Below are 10,450 nucleotides of genomic sequence, written 5' to 3' on the forward strand. Positions count from 1 at the left end.
GCTGTGGATTGAGATCAGCATTAGGCTCTGCCAGAATGAAAAGGTGAATGTTTTTTGTGGGGACCTCTCCTCTGTATTTGCTTTCAGGAGGGAATAGCAAGAGGATAAAGAATAGCTGTCGTCAGTCCATGTTTGGCCCAGTTTGCACTGCTGCACAGGTCCTCCTGGGAAAGTCTGAAGGACTTCTACACCAATTTCCTTGCTTGGGATATGAAGATTATTTGTTTCCCAGAGTCGGGTTGAGGATGGGGCAGTTGGCTTACTCATCTTCAGGACATTTGGCAGCAGCATGAATTGGGTCCCTTGTACACAGGGGATGTCCCATAGTTCTCAGCATAGTTGGGGGATCACTATCTCCCATGACCTGCCTAGGAGCCCTGTGTCCTGAAGTCAAGAATGTCCTTGACTGGGGCCAGCCCCGTCGCTGTGTGGTTAAGTTCGTGTGCTCCACTATGGCGGCCCAGGGTTTCGCTGTTTTGGATTCTGGGCACGGACATGGCACTGCTTATGAGGCCATGTTGAGGCAGCGTCCCATGTGCCACAACTGGAAGGACCCAAAACTAAAATATACAACTATGTACTGGGGGGATTTGGGGAGAAAAGTCAGAAAGAAAAAAAATGTCCTTAACTGTAAGACATACAGGGGTCAGGAGGTAACCATATTCTGTACAGAAATAGTGATTGGATTAATAGGAAGTGGGAGAGACTGAAGTAAAGTGGAGTTGATGAGCCCCTTCTAAAGCAGCTTCCATTGAAGGTGTCAGTAACTGGCTATGTGTGATGAGAGTGCAGAGAAATTCTCCAGAACTATAGACTTGTGTATTTCCAGTAGCCAAGGTCATTGCCAGAGCAACTAAACCAAAGGTTTTATGGATTCCTGTAGCCTCCCTGGGTTATTTACTTTAAACCATAGCTGCACAGGCAGGAACTTCAAGACTGAGGAAGGGAGATCTTAGAGTCTAGTGATGGGTCTTTTCTAATCTAGCCATCCTTCCTGGTGCAAGATGGACATGAGCTTCCTGGCTTTCCAGAGTTTGCTGCCTGGAATCAGAGTTGATCCACCTAAGACATGGCAAGAGTGTGATAATGGAGTCAGTCCAGCTTTGCAAGTCTTTTGATATTCCAAGAAGAATGAGAGATCCAAATTTTATACAGAATGTATTTATAAAGTAACTTTATTGAGAGATTGACATACATTGAACTGCACATATTTAAAGTATAGATGATAATATACTGTGATACATGTATGCACATGGAAACCATGACCAAAGTCGTGATAATGAACATATCCATTGGCCCAGTAGTTCCCTTGTGCTCTTTTCTGATCTCTCCGCCCCTCCCTTCCCAACTTTCCATCCCCAGGTATCTATTGATTTTATTTATGTCACTATATGCTAGTTTGCATTTTCTTGATTTTTGTATACTTGGAATCCTACAGTATACTCTTGCATGGCTGGTTTTCATTCTATTCCATCCTAGTTTTAGATAAATGGATTCCTACAGTATACTCTTAACATGGCTATTTTGAGACTTGTCTGTATTGTGTTCATTCCTTTTTATTGCTGAGTGGTATTCCATTGAGTGTACATTGCCACAATGTGTTCATTCATCTATTACTGGACATTTAGATCGTTTCCACTTTTGACATATTACAAGTAGAACTTAGGTGACTGTTCATAAATAAGTAAATACCTGGGAGTGGAATGTTGCTCATAGATGAATGTTTAACTTTTTAAGGATTGGCCAAACTGATTTCCACTGTGAATATACCATTTTATACTCCCACCAGCAGTGTATCAGAATTCCATTTGGAACACATCTTTGCCAGTGATAGGTATAGCCAGTCTTTTTTGTTTTTTCACTGAGGAAGATTGGCCCTGAGTTAACATCTGTTGCCAATCTTCCTCTTTTTGTTTGAGGAAGATTCACCTTGAGCTAACATCTTTGCCCGTCTTTCTCTGTTTTGTATGTGGGTTGCTGCCACAGCATGGCTGCCAATGAGTGGTATAGGTCTGCGCCTGGGAACTGAACCTGGGCTGCCAAAGTGGAGCATGCTGAACTTAACCACTAGGCCCTGGGGCTGGCCCCACCAGTCTTTTTTTTTTGGTTAGCAATTTAAATAACTGTGTCATGGTTTTGTGGTTTTAATCTGCATTTCTCTAATGACTAACAATATTGAGTATCTTTTTACATGCTTATTTGTTATCTGTAATTTTTTTTTGGCAAACTGTCCAAATTCATTAACTTTTTTTATTACCTAATTATTTGAGCAGTTAATTTTAGATTGTTTTAGATTTAGAGAAAAACTGCTAAGATAATACAGGGAGTGTCCATATATCCCACACCCAGTTTTCCCTACTGTTAACATGTTACATCAGTATAGTAAATTTCTTGCAATTAATGAGTATTGATCAATTATTAATAACAAAAGTCTGTGCTTGATTCACATTTCCTTAGTTTTTACCTAAATCCAGTTTCTGTTCCGGGCTTCCTTCTAGGAGACCACATTACATTTAGCCCTCATGTCTCCTTTGGCTCCTCCTGGTTGTGACAGTTTCCTTGTTTTTAGTAACCTTGATAGTTTTTTTTTTTTTTTTTACTATTGTGATAAAATATATATAACATAAAATTTACCCTTTTAACCATTTTCCAGTGTACAATTCAGTGGCCTTGAGTACATTCACAGCTAGGATTATAACTAGGATTTACAACTAGGAAAAAACTTGGCATCTTTTTAAAATATTCACAATGTTGTACGAGCCTCACCACTATCCATTTCCAGAACTTGTTCATCATGCCAAGCAGAAACTCTGTACCCCGTAAATAATCCTCATTCCTCACCCCATCTCCAGCCTTTGTAATCTGTATTATACTTTCTGTGAATTTTCTTATTCTAGGTGCATCATAGAAGCAAAATCATACAATGTCCTTTCGTGTCTGGCTCATTTATGCATGTTTGCAAGGTTCATTCCTGTTGTAATATGTGTGAGACTTTCCTTCCTTTTAAAGACTGAACAACATTCCATTGTATGTGTGCAGCATTTTAATTTTGCATTCATCTGTTGATGGATATGTGAATTGTTTCCACCTTTTGCCTATTGTCAGAAATGCTGCTCTGAACTTTGGTTTGAGTCCCTGCATTTATTTCTTTTGGTATATACAAAGGAATGGAATTGCTGGGAGATAAGGATCATATGGTAATTCAGAATTTTCAAGATCCACCAAAATGTCAGCACCAAAATATTAAGCTTAAATATTTTTCTTATGTCTAGTGCCCTCACATTATTCTTGGTTTTCTTTTGTTGTGCTTCTCAAACTTTAACTTCCATCAGAATTTGATGAAAGGCACAGATTGCTGGGCTGTACCCCCCAACGGCTCTGATTGAGTCAGAGGTAGAGCAGAAAATTCATATTTCTAACAAGTTCCCAGTTGATGATGTTGCTACTGTGGAGCGACCACATTTTGAGGACTACTGTCCCATTTTTATAAAATTGCACATATTCTCTATATATTCCTTGTTTCCATGTATATGTTCTATTCTGTAGTCCTTTTCATTTCATTGACTAATTTCTTCCAGGATTTACAACTAGGAAAGAAGTTGACATCTTTCTTAAACATAAATCTTTGCAAAATAGCAAACCAGAGTCCCCATGAGGCAGTTGCACACTGTATCCCTTGAGCCCTTTTCAGTGCAGTTCCTGTCTAGCTACTTACCAATGTGTAATCTTGTATGAGAATGTATTTTAGTAAGACTAAACTAAATTTTAAGGGATTTATGTTAAAGCACAAAACAGAGCAATTAATATACTTATGCACCTGCCCCCCTCCTTGGCAGTCATATCCCTCTCATTGGAATGATGAGCTCTCACTGGCTTTGCTCTTCTTCTTCTTGACACTTCCCTGTCTTCATGTGTAATTTCCCCTGACCTTACCTGTTAATGGGTTCTACGGCAGCAAACAGAGATTATTTTATGTCCAAGTGAAATAGAATCTATCAGGTAGGATTTGTGTTGCTGTGAATAATTACACAAAACTGTAAATTATCTCATGGAATTTGGGGAATTTGATTGGGACACTCCCTTTGGCTATTCTAATAAAAAATACAGCATCAACAGACAAGTTTTAGTTTTCCAAGAATAAGCAAGACTGCATCATGTATTAGAGCTGCATCGTGTATAAATGCTAAAAGAGCTTTTAAGTGTGGACAATAACTCTGAGCATAAGAGTTCTTTAAAGTGAGGAAGTGAAGTATAAGACAAGTCACTCAAATTTAAGTTACATATGAAGAGATTGTCCATAAAACTTTATGAACTATCTGCCTTCTACACAAATATCCACCAAAGCATCATTCTAGAATTTTCTCTTCATATTTGAATACTTTTTTTAGTGTCTTCATGTTACACCTTTGGGTCATAAAAATTCTTAAAACTTTTAAAATAGTTTATCATTTTTTATAGTGATATACATAATATAAAATGTACTATTTTAATCTCTTGTTAAGTGTTCAGTTCTGTTGTAATTAGTCAGAATTATCCAGAGAAACAGAACCAAACTGGTGTGTGTGTGTCTATACATACGTATATAGAGAGATTTATTTATTTTAAAGTATTGGATAACATGATTGTGTTGGCTTGGCAAGTCCAAAATCTTCAGGGTAACCTGGCAGGCTGGAGACTCAGGGAAGAATTGCAGTGAAAGTCCAAAGGAAGCTAGCAAAAAATTCCTTCTTGCTTATGTAGATCACCTCTTTTCTATTAATGCCCTCAAATGATTGGATGAGGCCTACCCACATAATGGAGGTAATCTGCTTTACTTGAAGTCTGCTGATTTTATATGTTAATCTCATCTTAAAAAAACCCTGAAAGAAACATCCAGAGTAATGTCTAACCAAATATGTGGGTGCCATAGCCTAGCCAGGTAGAAACACAAAATTAACCATTGTATGTGGTGTTTAGTCCATTGATGTTGTACAGTCATCACCACCATCCATTTCCAGAACTTTTTCATCTCCAACTGAACCTTTTTTTTTTTTTTTAATTAAAGATTTTATTTTTTCCTTTTTCTCCCCAAAGCCCCCCGGTACATAGTTGTACATTCTTCGTTGTGGGTCCTTCTAGTTGTGGCATGTGGGACGCTGCCTCAGCGTGGCCTGATGAGCAGTGCCATGTCCGCACCCAGGATTCGAACCAACGAAACACTGGGCCGCCTGCAGCGGAGCGCGCAAACCCAACCACTCGGCCACGGGGCCAGCCCCTCCAACTGAACCTCTTTTTGTACCCATTGAACACTATCTCCCCATCTCCACTCCTCCCGACCCTTGGAAACGATGATTCTACTTTCTCTGAATTTGGCTAATCTAGGAACCCCATATAAGAGTAATCATATAATATTTGTCCTTTTGTGACTTGCTTATTCCACTTAGCATAATGTCTTCATTTTGGGCATTTTGACTATGAGTGTTAATTTCTCTTTTAAATAATATATTGCATAGAAAAAAGATCTTGAATTAAAAGATTATTGTTACTTCATTCTTTAAGGATATTATTCTAGACTTGCATTCACTGTTTTTGATCAAAACTCACGGCTCACTCCCATTCTTCTTCCGGAAGTCTCTCTTACCTTTAAACATTTGGAGACTGATGAACATAGACACAAAAATCCTCAACAAAATGGTAGCAAACTAAATTTAACAGCATCTTAAAAGGATTATATACTATGATTAAATTGGATTTATCCCTGGGATGCAAGGGTTGCTCAACATATGCAAAACAATAAATGTGATACTCTACATTAACAAAATGAGGGATAAAAATCATGTGCTCATTACAATAGATGCAGAAAAAGCATTTGGCAAAATTCAACATCCTTTCATGATAAAAATCCTTAACAAATTAAGTATAGAAGGAATATACCTGAACATAATAAAAGGCATATATGACAAATGCACCGTTGAATGCATACTCAATGGTGAAAAGCTGAAACCCTTTCCTCTAAGATCAGGAACAAGACAATGATGCCCACTCTCTCCACTTTTATTTAACATAGTACTGGAAGTCTTAGAGCAATTAGGCAAGCAAAAGAACTAAAAGGCATCCAAATTGGAAAGGAAGAAATAAAGATGTCTGTTTGCAGTTGACATGATCTTATATAGAGAAAACTTTAAAGGCACTACCAAAAAACCTTAAAACTAATAAACGAATTTTGTAAAGGTTCAGAATACAAAATCAACATAAATTAGTTTTGTGTTTCTATACACTAACAACAAATTATCTGAACAAGACATTAACCAAAAAAATCACACAACAGCAACAAAAAGAATAAAATACTTTTGAATAAATTTAACCAAGGAGGTGAGAGATCTGGCAGTAGAAAGTATAAAACCTTGGTGAAAGAAACCAAAGACACAAATGGAACGCTATCCCATGTTCATTGATTGAAAGAATTAGTAGTTAAAATGTCCATTCTACCCAAAGCGATCTACACGAGTGCAATCCCTATCAATTTTTCCAATGACGTTTTTTCACAGAAATAGAAAAAACAGTCCTAAATTTGTATGGAACAACAAAAGACCCTGAGTAGCTAAATCTTGAGTAAGGAGAACAAAGCTGAAGGCATCAAACTTCCTGACTTCAAACTATATTACAAAGCTACAGTAACGAAACCCAGTCTGGTACTGGCATAAAAACAGACACATAGACCAATGGAACAGAAGAGAGAGCCAGAAATACCCCCATATATAAAGTCAAGTAAATTTTTAACAGTCACACCAAGAATATACAGTGGGGAAAGGATAGTCCCTTTAATAAATGATGTTAGGAAAATGATACCTACATGCAAAAGAATGGAATTGGACCCATATCTTGCACCATATAGAAATGAACCCAAAAATGGATTAAAGACTTAAACTAAGACCTGAAACAGTATAACTCGAAGAAAACGAGGGGAAGACTCCATGACATTAGTCTTGGAAATGATTTTTTGGAATTGACACCAAAAGCACAAGCAACAAAAGCAAAAAGAAACAAATGGGACTACATCAAACTAACAAGTTCCCGCACAGCAAAGGAAACAACAAAATGAAACGGCAACCTACAGAATGATAGAAAATATTTGCAAACCATATATCTTAAGAGGGGTTAATATCCAAAGTATATAAGGAACTCATAAAACTTAATAGCAAAAGTAACAAAGTCCAATTGAAAAATGGGCAAAGGACCTGAATATTTTTCCAAAGAGCAATCTGGTTTTGCCTAAGTAGCACAAAGAGCCCCAAACAACCAAATAGATGTCTTTTGTTCAAGTTCACTGTTAATAATATCCTGGAGGAGGCTTTCCATCCTTTGAGAACAAAGGCCTCCCAACCAGCAGTACTTACAGTTCAGAGAATGAGGAGCAAAAATTATTTGAGTGGGTTAGTAGGTATAATGATGAGGAAGAATAGGATGATAAGATTTAGTAAGTAATATTTGGCAAAGTTAAATTTGATTATTTCTAATTCCTTATCCGTATGTACACTAAGATCAAAAGAAAAATATTGCATAGGATATATTTACAAAGATTACTTGTTTATCTGAAATGAATTTTAAGTATTTAAATGCTTTCTTTAGTTATATTTCTCTAATAGTTTGCCTCTCCTTGAAAGTTCCTTGTTTTGCAGAATTTGCTTACCAAACTCCTTGCAGTTATGGTTTACATTCCATTTACATTGTAACATAGCTTCTGCAGTAGTCACATCCATTTTGTTCCTTTGTCCACTGAACATTTTTTTTAAAGCAATGTTTAGAAGTTATCTATTTTATTATTATTTTTCTGTGAGGAAGATTGGCCCTGAGCTAACTCTGTGCCAGTTCTCCTCTGGTTTGTATGTGGGATGCTGCCACAAGCATGTCTTGATGAGCCAGGTGTAGGTCCATGCCCAGGATCCAAACCTGCAAACCCTGGGCTCCCAAAGTGGAGTGCACGAACTTCACCACATCACTGGGCCAGCCCCCCAGTGACCATTTCTTAATGAGACACGCTCAACAGTAGCATTTTGAGCTGGAGGAGTAAGGATGATATACAGTGTGGAAGGCTATTAGAATTTCTGTTATGGTTATATTTTATCTTCATCAAATTTCTCTCAAAAATATTATTTTAATCATTTTCTTTGCTATTAGTTGAGGAAATCATACATTTCTTATGTTCAACTCGGTATATGCTGGTTTATATCTGATTAGCCATCATTTTCAATGTTGAGTGAACAATTGCATACGACACAAAGACCTTTAAAAGGAGTTTTTCCTCATCTAATAATGCCGACTTTTCAGACAACTCATCACAAGTTTATACATGCATTTTGGTACTTTGCTATTCAGTAAACATGAAAAGTGGCTAACATCAACCTCCACAAGAATCAAAACCTTTGCATTTTACAAGCTTACGTCTGAGTCAGTTTATGTTATTCACAAGTCTGAACTCCTAACTAATCATAAACAGAATTGGCCAGGGAAAGCATTGCAAATTGTGAACTAACAGTCAGTTGAACTTGAAATCTGATGCAAAAACGGTGAACTCTCTTTTTGCCTGAAGGGAGAGCCATAGTTGTCAGCAGTTTCCTCAAAGCAGGTGCTGCTCTTATGTGAGCTTTTGGGAAGTCTGACATTCAGGGATAGGTTAACTTTCTGAAGCTGGGGTTTTAAAGACGACGGGAGTTTCAGGTGTGTTTGTTTGGTCACTACTGTTGACCTGTTGACTATCAGAAGCCAGTCACTGAAGAGAGACACTTGATGATTGGCTGTTCCCTGGCTTGATCACTAACTGGCTGAATCTTTGAAACTTGGGACTAGAAAACATTTGCCAACTCTGAGAAGCTTAATTGCTGGGGTGAGGCCTTGTTGATGGGTTCACTTTCAGGGCATGTATACTAATACGAAATGATCTCTAATAATTGGTTGATACTAGTTCACATCCTTGGACTTTGGCCAAAAATCAGGCTTTTCATTCAGTTTCATTCTCTGACTTCTCGAACTTCACTGCCTCTCGCTTACTCTTCACTGAGATCTTAACATTTTTTTTTACCCATCAGATATTTTTCTCTATTTCTACCTAGTATCTTTGAAAACTAATTATTAATAAGTTTAGTACTTTCCATCTTGGAAGTGTTTTCCAGACATAATCTCCATTCCCTGTGCTGATACTGTTGCAGAGATTACAGGGGCAATGATATATCACTTCCCAACAAGGAGATGAGATTATGGATTCCCAAATCTGTATCTCAGGCATCAGATGCCCCTTTTGCACATTTGGTCCCACTATTACAATAGGACACACTGTCGTGGCAGGAAAGTCATGTGATAAGTCGTTCTTTTCAGAAAGCTTTCGGATTCTTAAGAGAGAAATAGATCAGATATACTGTAATATCTGAATAACAATATTGTTTGCCAGCTGAGAACACTATCACTGATTAAGAGGAACGAAAGACGTTTTCAGCAGGAAGGAGGCACAGCGTCACGATTTCTACCTATTTCAGTGCCTCCTGACATCTCTCCTCCACCTTCCCTGTCATAGCCATATCTGGAGTCTTCTCTTATTGTCCCCAACCGAAGCTACTGACGAGTATAAAAATGACTCCAAATCTTCAGTCTACCTGTATTTGACAAACAAGAAGATAACTGACCAGGATGAGTGGCCGCCGACGGACATGGTTTGGGTGCCCCTTTGGATGAGTACCCTTTGGAAATAGACTCCCATTCATAGAATTTGTAAGAATAAGTCTGTAAATATTTCCGTGACGTCCTAGACTGCACCCCAAGGATATCTGGAACGACTCCTTTAAGACTCGGAGCAGCCCCTACCAGGTAGGAGCCCCGCAACTCCATTTCCCAGGGCCCGACACGGTGGCTCTTGGCCTTTGTGCCCAGAGTCACGAACCCGCTACCTTCTGAGACAGCGCGGGAAACGGCGTGGGGACCGCATCCCCCGGAAGGGTCGGCAGCGCGCGGTGAGGACCAACAGCAACAACGCGGACTCCGCCTACAGCCGGCTCTGTGCGTGCGCGGCCCGTCCGCCCTGCACTCCCGGCTGTGCCGTAGTGCTGTCGGGTGGCATAGGTGCTTTCGGGTCTTTTTAGCCGTTCTGGGACTCCGGAACCCTGGGTTGGGATCTTAGGGATGGGAAAGTTCGAGAAGGGACGTTGTCCCCGCAGCGCAGAGGCGGCTGTGAGGCCCGACAGAGCCGATGGGGACGCGGCGGCCCTGCTCCCGGCCCCGCCGGTCCGCCGGTCGGTGGCGGAGGCCGCGCCGCTGGCGTCGCCTGGAGTGGGTGGTGCGTCCCCGGGCCTTCCCCTGCCCGACTCCCGCCTCCGAGCGCTGGAGCCCGGGTGGAGGGGCGCGGCCTCGGGGTCCAGGTGGAGGGGCGGGCGCGGTGCCGTGGGAGCCGCTGGGCTGAGGTGCGGACGGGGCTCCGTCAGGG

Source organism: Equus caballus, chromosome 10, assembly GCF_041296265.1.
Source record: "Equus caballus isolate H_3958 breed thoroughbred chromosome 10, TB-T2T, whole genome shotgun sequence".
In the NCBI taxonomy this organism is placed as follows: Eukaryota; Metazoa; Chordata; class Mammalia; order Perissodactyla; family Equidae; genus Equus; species Equus caballus.